The sequence below is a fragment of the Pyrus communis genome, chromosome 6 (assembly GCF_041283825.1).
Source record: "Pyrus communis isolate YQ-2024b chromosome 6, ASM4128382v1, whole genome shotgun sequence".
Lineage (NCBI taxonomy): Eukaryota > Viridiplantae > Streptophyta > Magnoliopsida > Rosales > Rosaceae > Pyrus > Pyrus communis.
Window position 1 is genome coordinate 16,438,192 of NC_142570.1, and position 15,183 is coordinate 16,453,374.

At 39.0% G+C, this 15,183-nt stretch overlaps 1 non-coding gene across 1 annotated transcript; it reads left to right on the top strand.

The window, feature by feature from the left end:
- The first annotated feature begins 478 nt into the window (after window positions 1-478).
- On the top strand, window positions 479-589 carry LOC148696357 (small nucleolar RNA R71). The gene has a single exon (XR_015963840.1). It is a non-coding gene; the product is annotated as a small nucleolar RNA R71 (small nucleolar RNA).
- Window positions 590-15,183: the final 14,594 nt, after the last annotated feature.

Sequence of the window (15,183 nt, forward strand, 5' to 3'; positions counted from 1 at the left end):
TTGGAATGGATTGTTGTTCTTCCATGAGAGGTTGGGATGATCTCTCCAACTTGAGTTATATGTATTGGAATACACATCATTCCTTGGCCTTTGATTGTAAGAATTCATGAGGTTCACTTGCTCTTGAACATACTCGGGATAAGCTTCCCTAGATGGACATTGATGAGTAGGGTGGCTTGGTATGCTGCAAATGGCACACACTTCATTTGCTTTTGGCACCATGTTGAGCACGGATTCAATCTTCCTTTCTAGGTTAGCTACCTGCAACAAAAGATCATGATTAGAGCTTGTTGCATAGACTCCAACTTTCTTACCCCTTAAATCTTTGTGTTGAGCATTAGACCCCAACATCTCATAAATGTTATATGACTCTTGGGCATTCTTTTTCTTCAATGCTCCACCTGCTGCATTATCAACAGTTGATTGACATGTTTGGGTTAGTCCATCATAGAAAATTTGCATTGGTAAGTGAAAAGGTAACCCATGGTGTGGACATTGCAGCAAGAGGCCTTTAAAGCGCTCCCAACACTCATTGAAAGGTTCTCCATCATCTTGTTTGAAGTTGAATATTTGTCCCCTTAATGTGGCTGTCTTTTGAGTGGAAAAGAACTTCTCCAAGAACTTCTTAGCCACGGCATCCCATGTAGTGAGGGAACCTGGTGTTAGAGTCATCAACCAACTCTTGGCCCTATCTTTCAAGGTGTAAGGAAACACTCTCATCCTCAAATTTGCTTCACTCACTCCCTGCAAAGGCAAACCACTCACAACATTGTAAAACTCTTTAATATGAGCTAAAGGGTCTTCATTAGGTAAGCCATAAAAAGAGGGAAACATATGGAATTGTGAAGATTTAAGATCATAGTTTCTAGCTTCTGTGGGCAGCAAGATGCATGAAGGTGAATTTGGTATGATTGGCTGAGCAAAGTCCTCCAAAGCTCGAAGCTCATCTTGGTTGCCCGCCATCTCTTCTTCTCTTTCCCAATTAAATTGCTCAGATCCTTTACTTGTTGAACTAGGTGAATTCCCTTCCTCTTCTTCACGGATAAAGGAGGAACTTGATGGCACAAAGTTGTCCAAAGTGTGGCCTTTTAACCGTTCAATTCTTTGGCCTAACTCAACAAGTCTATTTGACATATACTACCTGAAACAAAATAACACACGTTTGAATGAAAATCAAGAATCTATCTACAATGAAAAGAACAAAATTTAAATAGCAAACAAGCAATTACAAGGGACTGAAATCAGTCCCCGGCAACGGCGCCATTTTTGTTGAGGGGTTTCCTTCCTAGATGCTAAAATATGTTTAGTATAATGGCACAAGTAAGGGTGTCGAATCCACAGAGACTAATTAGTCCTATATAATCACTTGTTTTGCAAGAACTCTAACTAGAGAAATAAAACTACTCAATGTAGGCAGATTTGTGGTTGTAACTTGAAAACATAAGAGAATGAAGTAAATACAAATAAATGAATCAATAACTAATAAAATGGGATAGTATCAATAGAGATGAAACTAGGGATTCGATTTCACCATTGCTAAACCAAGTCCATGTTTGTTAAGTTAGTTTATACTCAGCCATCTACCTATTTCTTGAGTTTGTTTCACTTAGATATGATCAACCATATGATGTGTGGACTTGATCACATGTTCCTAATCATGAGCCTAGTTGTGATGTGCAACTTGGGTTCCTAACCAAGAAGGTGTTACGAACAAGAAACTTTCATAAAACCAAAGGTAACACTTGGCAGGTTGTTTGCAAAGTATTCCCTTCATCCATTCACATATCTACCAAGAATAAGCATGATGTGTGTCCTAATCTTGGCTAAACAACCTGTGGTTAATTCAAATGGTGATCAAACATTAAAATCAACTCACAAAGTCACAATTAAATCAGAGAATGAAACAAGAAATAGATGGACAAACTGAGCATTCTAACTTGATTACATGGCAAACTTTGCAAGGCTACATCGAATCCCTAGAGAGAGATTAGTTACACTTCATGTTTACAAAGGTTTGACATAAAAATAAGTAACATGAGTGAACATAGAATTAAGAAGAAGAAACCCTTGAAGCAAAACTGATGTTGAATTCCTTGAAGAGTGCCCTTTGGTGTTGGTTCTCCAAGTGTGATGTAAATGAAAATGGATCGGCTTAAGGTTGGATGTTTTCTGTAACTGGGAGAGCAAATGGGCAGAAATGGAGTGGGAATGGAGCGGCTATGTGTGTGAATAATGGAATGAACCAACCGAACCCCCATGAAGTGAGTTTGTACGGTTTTTATAGAGAGGAAATGTCACTGCCATCATTAAGAATGGAGCTGGAATTGCACAAGTCAGATGGCAGTGCATAAGTGAGCTGGAATGAGTGGGTTTCTGAGGTGGTGGACGCAAGGCATGGACATGATCTGCAGGTATGTGGTTTATTTAATCAAAGATACATGTGCAATGTCTGCAACAAGGGAGTGGACATCTGCAAAGATGAATTGGAGAAAGGTAATGGAATGCACGGCCATGTTGTGAACATGCATGTGAATGCATGTTTTGGTGTTTAGAAGTGCATAAGTGAGCTGGAACCACATGGGATTTGCACGGCATGATTGTGTTTGTTGGTGTAAATATGGCTGAATGGTTTAATTAATGGGAGTGAATGTTTTTGGTGCAAAAAGGGAGCTGGACAAGGCAAGGGAATACACGGCACAAGTTATGTGGAATGAACAAGGTGTCCGCATGTTTTTGCCTTGTTTAGAACCATCCAATGTGACTCCAATGCACCACTTTCCTAATCACATCAACTCCTGAATTTAAGCAGCCACTTTAGTCCTAGATTCCTCATTTGGACTTCAAATTAATTCCCAAGAATCCTTTCCACGTTTGGAATAATGCTCAGCTACCAAAAGGAATGTTTTTACTTCATTTGCCTTCCCATTGATCCAAATTCACACTTGACTGCACACTAACACCAAAGAATGTAAAATGCAACTAGTTTAATCCAAAAACAATACAAAGACACCAAATAAGGAAGATATAACTGCATGCAAAATGTGACTTATCAGTGAGTTCACGTGGAGCAATCCCAAGATGGATGGCCCATTGGGAAGTTCTTGTGTGAGTTCCCAGAAACAAAACCATGAGGGTGTGGTCGGGGCCCAAAGTGGACAATATCGTACTACGGTGGAGTCGAGCTCGGGATATGATGGGGGCCTCGGCCGGGATGTGACAGATCCCTTCTTTCATTTTCTTGAGCAAATCCCAAAAACTGACCCTCTTATTAGCCATAAGCCAACTCTGAATCTTCACCTTTTTGGGACCGTTGCACCCCCAAATCATCTTAGCTAGAATAAAGGCTGGATGATCCGAAGAATCCATAAAAAAAAAATATGAGCAAAACCTCCTGAGGTTCCAACTTCCAACGCCCCCTATCCCCTCCCGTTTTAACAAACTCCTAGAAGTGCCAATGGAGCTGATAGTTCATCTATCTCCCCGTCATTCAAATTACTTCAACCAAAATCCCAACTTCGCGGATAAAAGGCAAAGATACTAATTTGGCAAGAACCATATTCTGAAACCTGAGTTATCTAAATAGCCTCTGAGAGCATTGCCAGTGTCTGGTCCCCAACCCACAAACCTCCAATTATCTAAACCACTGTAGTTAAAAAGAACAATAACTGAAATGTTATGAATGCAATTATACCATCCCAAATGATATAAGTAGGAATGAATTGATTATTATGCAATTCTTTTTTTAGAAAGGGGTAATTTTCTAAGTCCAAAAAGCAGTTCTCCAAAACCATTTGAAAGCCGAAAAAAGAATATGCAAAATTCACATCGACATTTCTTCCCCCACCCCACCCCACCCCACCCAAAAAAAAAAAGAAAAAAAAAATATCCCATCTAAGTTAATGAGCTCTCTCAAGAACCATGTATGTAAACTGAAAGCCAAAAAAGGTTTTTACAAACAACATGAAAGGATTGGCTCCAAATCCAAAGATTCCATGGGGGGAAATGGTCCAGAATGGGACAAGAAAATTATTCATAAGTAAATGGTAGTTGACCAATGCCAATATAACTAGGTTTCGATAGACACGAGCATCCACACAAGCACAATTATTAGAGTCCACCCCATCACATGAAGAGACAAGTGAACCAAACTTTCCCTTGGACAATAAGCCCAAAACTAATAGGACTGATCTGAGCATTCGTAGAACAGAACTTTCTCCAGCATTCTCTAGGTTGCACATTTATCAGAACAAAGTTGGTGAGTCAAAAAGGAAAACTAACATTTATCAGAAGAAAGTTGGTGAAGCCCATTTTTCAAACCACAACAAGGAATTGACAGTAGAGATTCTAGGCAAATCCACTGCAACAGTAACAGGAAACCAGTTAATAGTTAAGCTTTATACAAACGACAAGCACCAGTACAAAAATGCCATAGAATATTAAGGGAGAGAATAATAGCCGACGTGTTAGAAGTGTATACCAAAGAGAAAGAAGCGTAATTTTTATTTTTTGGGAAAGACAAAAATGGTAACATTGGAACTTCACTTACGAAATTTCAATTTCCAAGATGTTATGAACTTCACTGGTAGGAAGGAGAAAAATTCTTATTAAATATGTAACAAAAAATTTATCCCTTTTTTAAACACATGCACCTGAGACATTAAGATTCGTCACCTTCCAATTCATTAAAACTGCATGTCAAGTCCGTACAAACACTCCAATTGTTAGGAGGTTATTTATGTTCTGAAGAAAAGAGAGAACCAAGGAATCTAAAAGAGGTTTTCCATCTGATAGAAACAGATTGTCTTTGTCCTTGACCAGATGCAGCAATTGAGATGAAAACACAGACACTACTGCTGTGAGAGCAAGAGCTAATGCTTCATATGCTATGGTGATCATTCCTTCCCAGAATAAAGTCAATGGAGAAGCGGGGAAAATGGTGGTATGATCAAATCTGCAGAATCGCAGTTGAAAATGCAAAAATACTAGAAGTTTCCACTGATGGAGGTCAGAATCAAAGTTCTGAGGCTCAAGCTATATCTTTTGATTTGGAGTTAAAGATTTTTGTGGTCGAGTTTGAGGCTCAAGCTAGAAATCAAGTTGAGTCAGTGAGCTGCGTATCCATAGCAATATGGCTACTGGAAAAGATCCTAGGCAAGAAATCAGAGAGAACAAGAGCTATTTTGGCTATATACATTTGTAATTTTCATTCAATAGTAAATGTTGTCTAGGGTTTTTCTTATATATTAACCACTAATAGTTTATGCTTATAATCTTGTTAAACGGCAGACAATTGTAGCTAGCTTAGTATTCCAAATCATACGCGTGTGGAATTAAAATGTAATGCGTATGATTTTGAATTCTAAGCTAGCTATGATTGTGTACCGTTTAACAAGATTATAAGCAGAAACTATTAGTGGGTAATATATAAGAAAACCCTAGACAACATTAACTATTGAATGAAAATTACAAATGTTATAGCCATACATGTCTCTTGTATTTCTTGCTTAGGATCTTTTCCAGTAGCCATATGGCGATGGATATGCAGATATGGGTATGGATATGCAGCTCGCTGACTCAATTTGATTTCCAGCTTGAGCCTCAAACCCAATCACAAAATTCTTCAACTCTGAATCAAAACATACAGCTTGAAGCTCAGAACTCTGATTCTAACCTCTATCAATGAAAACTTCTAGTGCTTTTGCATTTTCAACTGCCATTTGTGGTTCTGCAAATTTCATCATACCATCTGTTGATTTTCAAGGAATGAATTGTATCTCATTCATTCATCATGTTTAGTTACAAGAACAACAAAACATATATAGAGGAACCTATAGAAAACTAAGAGGAAAGCTACGGAAACAATGGAGAGTTAAGACCCCTCCATGACACCTCCACCTAACTTAAACCACTAATTAATCCTTACAATGATGATGAGGTCTCCACTCTACCTAACTAAACATCATCAAGGCTTGCATTATGCCTAAAGTAGATATTAAACTAAGATGCACTAAAGCATCACTTAAGTTTTAGCCGAAAGTTTGAATCCATGCATTAGCTAGCTTTCCATTATTCTATTCTTCCATGATACTCCATGATGCTTCCAACTCTTAGGAACCCTACTTCCAACCCTACTTCAAATAAACAACCATCAAATACTCCCCTTCAAGCTGGATCCAGAAGGTTGATGGATCCAAGCTTGGAGAGGAGTCTTTGAAACTGATGAGAGGCCAGAGGTTTGGTGAATATATCGGCCAGCTGATCGGAGCTTTTTACATAATGTGTCTGAATCACCTGCGACTGTACTTGTTCACGAACATAGTGACAGTCGACTTCAATGTGCTTCGTCCTCTCGTGAAAGACTGGATTTGATGCTATGTGCATAGCAGCCTGGTTGTCACAAAATAAGGTCATTGGTTGAGTCGTGAACACACCTAAGTCACATAGAAGTCCTTTTAGCCATATCAGCTCACACGCGGTTGAGGCCATTGCACGATATTCAGCTTCGGCACTTGATCTTGCGATGACAGTTTGTTTTTTGCTCTTCCATGTGACCAAATTTCCTGTTGGAAATATGCCCTGAAAGTCAATCTTTGGAAGAAACCTTTCAGGACAATGAATTGATGTATATATGACTCTTATACATCGGAAGGCAAAGATACTAATTAGGACTATCTCAATGAACAAAATATGTCCTAAATAGTGAATCCATGGACAATAGATCGATGGAAGAAGTAACCTAATGATGTTAGATTACAGAGACCTTCTTCTCATAGCCATCATGTCCAAAAAGGTTCCTGGTCATAGGATTGTCGGAGGGATACTGACAATCCATAGACCGGTACATACTATGTCCGCTTCAATTGGAAGGATGGAAAGTCTCATCCCATTCGTGTAGCGACACTAAGACAAGTATGTAGGTGCTCATTAAGGGAATGAGTTCACTGAACACAATCGAACGAGAGTACTTGCATGGAGGTCTACTCACATGTCAAGCAAGTAACTCTAATGGTTGGAATAATGTAAGTAATCCTTTGACCTGAGGCATCGTCGTTGTCTTGTGGTTAAGTACTTAATCTTTGATTATGTTAAAGTCATTCCGTTCGCGAGTGTCCAAGGCATCGTTGGGGTTAAGCAACTTAGCCATGAAGGCAAGTGAATGCGCAACAAGGAATCTCTAATCCTCGATAAGAGAGGATGAATACTTTAAGATATGATTCGGGAATCTTCGGCCGAAGTATCGAGCGTAATAAAGGAAAGCGTTCCTATACGTCTCAAATGAATCATATAAGAAGGAATAATCACATTAGGGGTTTGACATTATAAATCCATACCCTAGTAATGTGATTGAGAGTATTGTTTTAGAGAAGGATCGAATTACATTGTAATTCCAACTGAATAGGTTCTCCGAATAACTTCTACATTAGCTTGGGTAGCCATGATATATGGTTAGATGTCACTCATGGCTTGTGAGTTCTTCTAGATGATTAAATGTAGTCATCAAAAGGAAGGTGAATTAAAAGTAAGTTTTAATTCACTAAGTGATTGGATAATCAATTGGATTGATGCCAATCACCTCACTGCCTTGCTAATTAGAACCTAAAAGATTGTTCACCAATACACTCTTGTAGTGAGTAACTAATGGATGAAGGAAATAATTAATTGGATTAATTAAGTGTTTTGATTAATTTAGAAAGTCTAAAGAAATCATAAAAGCGATAAAGATCGTTTTGGGCTTAAAGAAACGTTCGGGTTTAATTAGGCCATTGGGCCAAAACCCATTGGGCTTTTATTCAAGCATTGGATGACTTGAAATAATTAAAAGCCCAAAGCCCAAACCAAACACATATGGCCGGCCACCAAGGGAGAGATAGGTTAAAATGTTGACTTGTTTCTTTTGTCTATAAAAGGAACTTTATGACACAAAGTTCATTAGGGTTTTATGTGTTCTAAAAACAACAAAAGAGAAAAGAAAAGCTCTCTCTCTTGAACACAAAGGGCCGGCCACCAAGGGGGTGATTTAACTAATCATCTATATACCCTTTTGGTTATTCCTTCATCTTTCTCATTACAAAGTGGGTGAGAATCTTTAGAGGTTTTCATATCTTTGGAAACTTGAAGAGAACCTAGGAGCACTTACTTTACAAAGTGGAGGAAGCAAGGAGGGAGGCTAGGCTCAAGGAGTTTGAGGAGCAAAGATCTTGAAGGTGGTCCATCCTTGGTCTAAGATCTAGATCAAGAGGTATAAAACTAAACCTCTAGTTTGTTCTTCTTCTAAATTTTGTTTTGATGCATCTTATATAAACCTATGCATCTTGAAGGGGATTTGCATGACTATAGCTTTGATAAAATGTATGACATGCTTTCGTTGCTTTCGTATATAAATTTTGAATTGTATATGCATGCTAGTCACTAGAAATCCCACATGAATCTCATAGATTTCCCTTCATTTCCACCGACAAAGGTACAGTAACCAACGGACCCTTTTAAGTAACGTAAGATCCTTTTTACAAGGTTCAAATGCTCGATGGTGGGGGAATGCATGAATTGACTGGCTATACTCACTGAATATGAGATGTCAGGTCTGGTGATCGTTAGGTAAATCAGCTTACCGACAAGCCTCTGATAGGAGCTGATATCCGAGAGTGGTGTGCCTCCCAAGTCAAGTTTGAGCTTGCTATCGATAGAAGTAAGTGCAGGCTTAGCATCGCTCATATTAGCATCCTTGAGTAGGTCCATGACGTATTTTCGTTGATTAAGAAATAGTCCCTTGTGAGAAGACCCCATTTCGATTCCCAGAAAATACTTCAGCACCCCAAGATCTTTAATCGCAAATCTTTGTTGAAGTGACTTTTTGAGTGTGGAGATCTCTGCAGCATTATCACCTGTAATTATTAAGTCATCCACGTATATCAACACAACTAATTTGCTCGCAGCTCCCGTGCGAACAAATAATGATGAATCCGCATTACTCATTTTGAAACCAACACTATGAAGAACTGAACTTAGTTTTGCATACCAAGCACGAGGCGATTGCTTCAATCCATAAATCGACTTATGCAACTTACACACCAAATCAGGCTCCTGGCTTTGAGGGTGTCCTGGTGGCAATCTCATATAGACCTCTTCTTTAAGATCACCATGTAGAAAGGCGTTCTTTACGTCCATTTGGTACATGGACCAACCCTTATTGACGGCAACAGACAATAGGACCCTAACTGAGTTCATTTTTGCAACAGGAGCAAATGTTTCTTTGTAATCTACCTCAAATGTTTGAGTGAATCCTCGAGCCACCAGCCTGGCTTTATGTCTTTCAATTGAACCATCAGAATTAAACTTGATCTTATAGATCCATTTGCAGCCCACTGCCCTTTTTCCTTTTGGAAGTTTGGTGATGCTCCAGGTGTTATGTTGGTCCAGTGCTTTGAGTTCATCTTGCATTGCTTCTTTCCACACAACTTGGTTATTAGCCTCATGAAAGTTTTGAGGCTCACTGTGACTTGAAATGGTATTAAGAAAAGCAGCATGAGATGGAGTCACCTTTTGATACGACACGCAATTGGAGATTGGATACCTCCGTTTATATGTGACAAAATCTTGAAGTCTTGTGGGAGGTTGTCTATCACGCCGAGGGTTGCGTCGAGGTACTGGGAGAGTTGTCTCATCCTCATTCAAATTATCAGCCACACTTTGAAGATTTTCTTGGTTGCCGCTGTTATCATCATCCACAGAACCATCAGGATGAGTGTCTTCATTGTTGTCATGGTTAGAACCTCTTTCGTTTAAAACATCTGGAGTGCTGATTTCATCTGGAGTGCTGATTCTTGGTAGAGGAAGCAGATCAAAGATACACTCCCCCTGACCTGTGGCTTCAAGTGACTTGCTGAAAAAAGGGTTAGCTTCATGGAATCGAACATCTTTGGATACAATGATTTTTCTCAGTTGGGGATTATAGCACTTATATCCTTTTTGTGTTGATGAATAACCAAGAAAAATGCATTTGAGAGCTCTAGGGTCCAATTTATCTCGATGGTGTGACTGAACATGAACAAAACAGACACAACCAAAGGTTCTAAGATGTGAGAGGTCGATTTTTCTTCCTTTCATGACTTCAAGGGGAGATTTAAACCCCAAGACTCGGCTAGGAAGTCTATTGATGATGTACATAGCCGCCATGGCTTCTTGGGACCAAAATCTCTTTGGTACATTCATGTGTAACATTAATGCTCTTGTTTTTTCCAGTATGTCACGATTTTTCCTTTCGGCTACACCATTTTGTTGAGGTGTGCCAACACAGCTTGTTTGATGCATGATACCATGATTGCTCAAATATTGTGACATGAGATGGGACGTGTATTAGGTGCCATTGTCAGATCTTAAAGTTTGAATTTTAGAAGAAAAATGGTTCTTAACAAGGTTGTGAAAATCCTTAAATACTTCCATCACTTCACTCTTAGACTTTAAAAGGTACAACCAAGTGGCTCTAGAGAAATCATCAACAAAGATCACATAATACTTATAACCATCAAAAGATTCAAACGTTGGTCCCCATACATCTGAGTGAACTAGTTCGAAAACTTTACTAGTCCTAGATAAGGATGGGTTAAAAGGCAATCTAGTGTCCTTAGACAAATGACAGGTTTCACACGAAATTAAATCATTCCCTAAATTTGGAAACAAAGATGACAAAACAGGTTGAGAAGGATGAGCTAGACGTTGATGCCACAATTGACTATCTTGGGATGGATTGGACTTGGCTTGAAATCCCCTGGGACTGCTCTTTGATATGTAATAGAGACCATCTAGATAAAACCCTTCACCAATCGTCTTCTTAGTGAGACAATCCTGAAAAATGACATTGTGAGGAGAGAAGATGGCTAAACAATTCAAGGTATTGGTGATTTTTCCCACAGATAGAAGTTGAAATGGAAAAGAAGGAACATATAAGGCTACTGACTCAATTTTGTCCGACATTAAGTGGATATTTCCCTTGCCTAAAACCTTGGAACTCTCACCATTGGCAGTTGAGACTTGAGAAGGTTGCGAAAATTTTTCAAACTTTTGAAACTTAGAAACATGATTGGTCATATGATCTGTGGCACCCGAATCAACAATCCAAAAATCATGCATCATATTTACATTAAGAGCAGTTTTGAAAGCAGTCATGATACCTTGCATGTCATCTCGGGACATGTGTTGTGTGTCTGTCAGAAAACCAGCGAACTTGCCTAGCAAAGCTGTTGAGTTTCCATCTTAAAAAACGACCGTTTGATCACTCTTAACCTCTTCTTTCTTGCTTTGAAGATATGCTGCAAACTCATTTATGAGTGCAGCCGGATTTGCTGTGAAGCTCTTGAGTGCGTCAGACCCATGTGAGGTTGAGGTAGATGCATTGTTGGCTCTGTGTGGTGCACGGTTCAGTCTTTGTGAGCCCTTGTTATCCTTCATGAACTCTGGCTTTAATTCTGGATGTAAAATCCAGCATGTCTCCTTAACATGGCCAGTATAGTTGCAATGTTAGCACTTCAAGTGTGGATTCTTCACTTTGTATTTTCTTTCGTTGGTTAGGTAAGACCTTGCTTCAGTTACATTGGTCTTTGTGCCAATGTTCATGACTTTCCTTCGTACTTCTTCACGTTGGATTGTTGCACATACACTGGTGAAGGAAGGTAGTTCGGGGTTCATGAGTATGTGGCTTCGTAGGTCTTCGTATCCTGAATCGAGGCTTGACAAGAGTTGGAATATCTTGTCTTCTTCTGCCCTTTTCAGTAGCACGGACGCTTCAGTTGTATGAGGCCGATACATTTCCAACTCATTCCACATGCTCTTCATGCTGCCAAGAAGTTGAACAAATGGCTTTCCTTCTTGTTGCAGGTTGGAAATGTCCTTCTTTAGTTGAAACACACGTGCAACATTGTTTTGACTGCCATACATCTCCTTGACTGTCTCCCATAGCTTGAATGATGATTCAGAATAACTGAATATTTCAGCTAGTTTACGCTCCATGGAATTTAGGAGCCATGACATAACTAGCTGATCCTTGCAAAGCCAGTTTTCATATGTTGGTGAGGAAGCATCAGGAACTTCGATGCTTCCATTTATGAACCCTAGCTTGGACCTTCCACCTAGAGCAAGGCTCACTGCTCTCGACCAAGGTAAGTAATTAAACTCATTTAACAAGACTGAGCTTAACCTTCGATTTGGATTGACATCCACCTCAGACATATTTCCGGAAGAAAGAACCGGTGAACTTTCAGCATCTGACCTAAGAGGATTGTCTTCAGCCATCTAGAGGATTGATCACGTTCGGATGAAGCAGAAGCAGGTTATTTTTCCTGCTCTGATACCATGTTGATTTTCAAGGAATGAATTGTATCTCATTCATTCATCATGTTTAGTTACAAGAACAACAAAACATATATAGAGGAACCTATAGAAAACTAAGAGGAAAGCTACGGAAACAATGGAGAGTTAAGACCCCTCCATGACACCTCCACCTAACTTAAACCACTAATTAATCCTTACAATGATGATGAGGTCTCCATTCTACCTAACTAAACATCATCAAGGCTTGCATTATGCCTAAAGTAGATATTAAACTAAGATGCACTAAAGCATCACTTAAGTTTTAGCCGAAAGTTTGAATCCATGCATTAGCTAGCTTTCCATTATTCTATTCTTCCATGATACTCCATGATGCTTCCAACTCTTAGGAACCCTACTTCCAACCCTACTTCAAATAAACAACCATCCAATACCATCATTTTCCCCGCTTCTCTAATCTCCATTGACTTTATTCTGGAAAGGACTGATCAACATGACATCATCTTTCAGTTGGAAGCAGCCATCATTCGCCTAAGAAGATCCCTTCCAATTTCCACTTGGTATAGTAGGTTGCAAGACAGGCTGTAACGTTGCATCCCCTTGGCCTTGGGAACTCCTCAAATCTGAGACTTCTGATTTTCCAATTGTCGAAGCTTGCATGTTTTCCTTTCGTGGACATCGTCGAGTGGGTTTCTTTGCTTGAACCGTCAACATCACGTCCCCATATCTCCCTCCTCGGACGTCCACCATTAAATCCTCGCCCATAACTTCTTCGTAGTGTGAATGTAACTTCTGTGCCAACAATATGTTTTTCCATTTCGGCTTGTTTCTGTGCCAACAATACCACCCTGATTTTCCTTGCTTTTTCTGGAATAACTAGACCTGCTCTCACATAGGTTTTTCAAATAACAATCCTTCTTCCATTGGTCAACATATACAGACTCTTCTCTGCATACATCTGCCTGCCTTCTGGAGAACATGGGAGATCTTTCATCCTGTTGAATTGGTCTTAAAACTGATCGTTCCTCTACTTCGATCGGCATTTGAAAAGCACGCTCAAACGGCACCAACAACTACCGCATGATTAGAAATTTGGATGCAACGACAACGTAATTCTATGTTTTCTATTTAAACTGGGAAGCAGCCACATATCTTAATCATGTGAAAATGCTGTTTAAGAATTACGTCAATAGCATATTTCAGGTAATGATACAACAGTCTCTGAATTCCATGCTGCAAAATTGGCTGTTCAAAAGATGTCTTGGGTTGAGAACGTTTCTCATGTATAGAGAAGCCAACAGAGCAAGTGTGATGCTTAAAAATAAAAAGCTATTGCCTATTAGAATGATCTCTGTTGTCGAGTATACTCCCACACAGCAATGGCACCGCTGACATGAACATTTAGAGATTCAACTCCCAGTTGTGGTATCTCAATGCAAGCATCCAGAATATGGATGATATCCACCGGTATACCTTCCTTTGCACGCCCAAGGACCCGTTACATATTCAACATATTGGATGAAAAATGAGTAAGCTATAATGTCAACTGGACTTTCCCAAATCCAATCACCATTCATAAATTAAAAATTAAAGACTGGGTTCACAGAGTAACACAGCGGCTAAAAGGAGATCATTTTAATGAAAGATTAACACAATTTTGGAATTTTTGTTTGATGTTATTGATAGGAGCATATTTATGCGACTTAAATGGCTTGTTCTCGTACATTTACGTTATGTTTCTTTAGTTATTTTAGTTCTTTATGCTTCTTTTGTGTGTTTTCAGGTTCTAAGGGCAAAGTATGCAAAAGGATGCCTTTTGGAGCCTTTTGGAGCAAATTAGAGATTGGAATGGATATCATATGCTTGGAGCCAAAAGGATGGACGAAATTGAAGACTTGAAGTAGGAAAGTTAAATCCTAAAAAGACCTCATGTTTGAGCATCATTGAAAACTCCTACGCATTTTAGAACACAAAAACAACATTCCTAGCAACCTTAGGACATTGTCGTGTGTTTCCTTGTGTCTCCCTTCCTTGCCATGCAAGGAAGGGCTTTGTTCCCTATTTTAAATACTTAAACACTACCACTTATCATTCACCACATATCATTCACCACTTATCATATCATACATTCATTTATCACTTATCATAATCATTCACTTATCACTTAACATATCATACACTTATCACTTATCACTCATAATCACCTACAACATCCACCTACTTCACCTACAACATCCACCTACTTCACCTACAAATGACATAGCCATATGTTCCCTCCACTACTCCTATAAATACCCTTGCATTCATTCATTCATTCCATATTCAATTCACATCTCATTTTCATACACAACACACCACAAACACCTCCATTCTTGCCGTGCATATCCCTTCATTTTCTGCATATTTTCTCTTCATTCCAACCACTCCTCATCCCCCAAAAACTCACCTTAGACCTTGTGCTACAACAACGAAGAAGAGAAGAGTGCCTAAACGTTCATACAATTCAAATTTGAGTTGTTGGAATGTTTAGGTGTTTCTTTGATTTCAATGTTTAAATTCAATTTTCTTTGTTTTGTAATGGAAGAGAAGAGTGCTTAAACGTTCATACAATTCAAGTTTGAGTTGTTGGAATGTTTAGGTGTTTCTTTGATTTCAAAGTTATGAGGAACTAAACCCCCCTTTAGCTAGGGGGTGATTCAAAATACATGTTTATGCTTGCAATATGAATTAATTACTTTTGGTTGGAATTTCATAAGTTGTGGATTCAATTTGTTTAACCGTTTAAATGAATATGACGCTAGAATATAAGTGAGTTTCACCTAATAGTTACGAACTTATCTTCACAAGTAGTGGAGGTTGCTT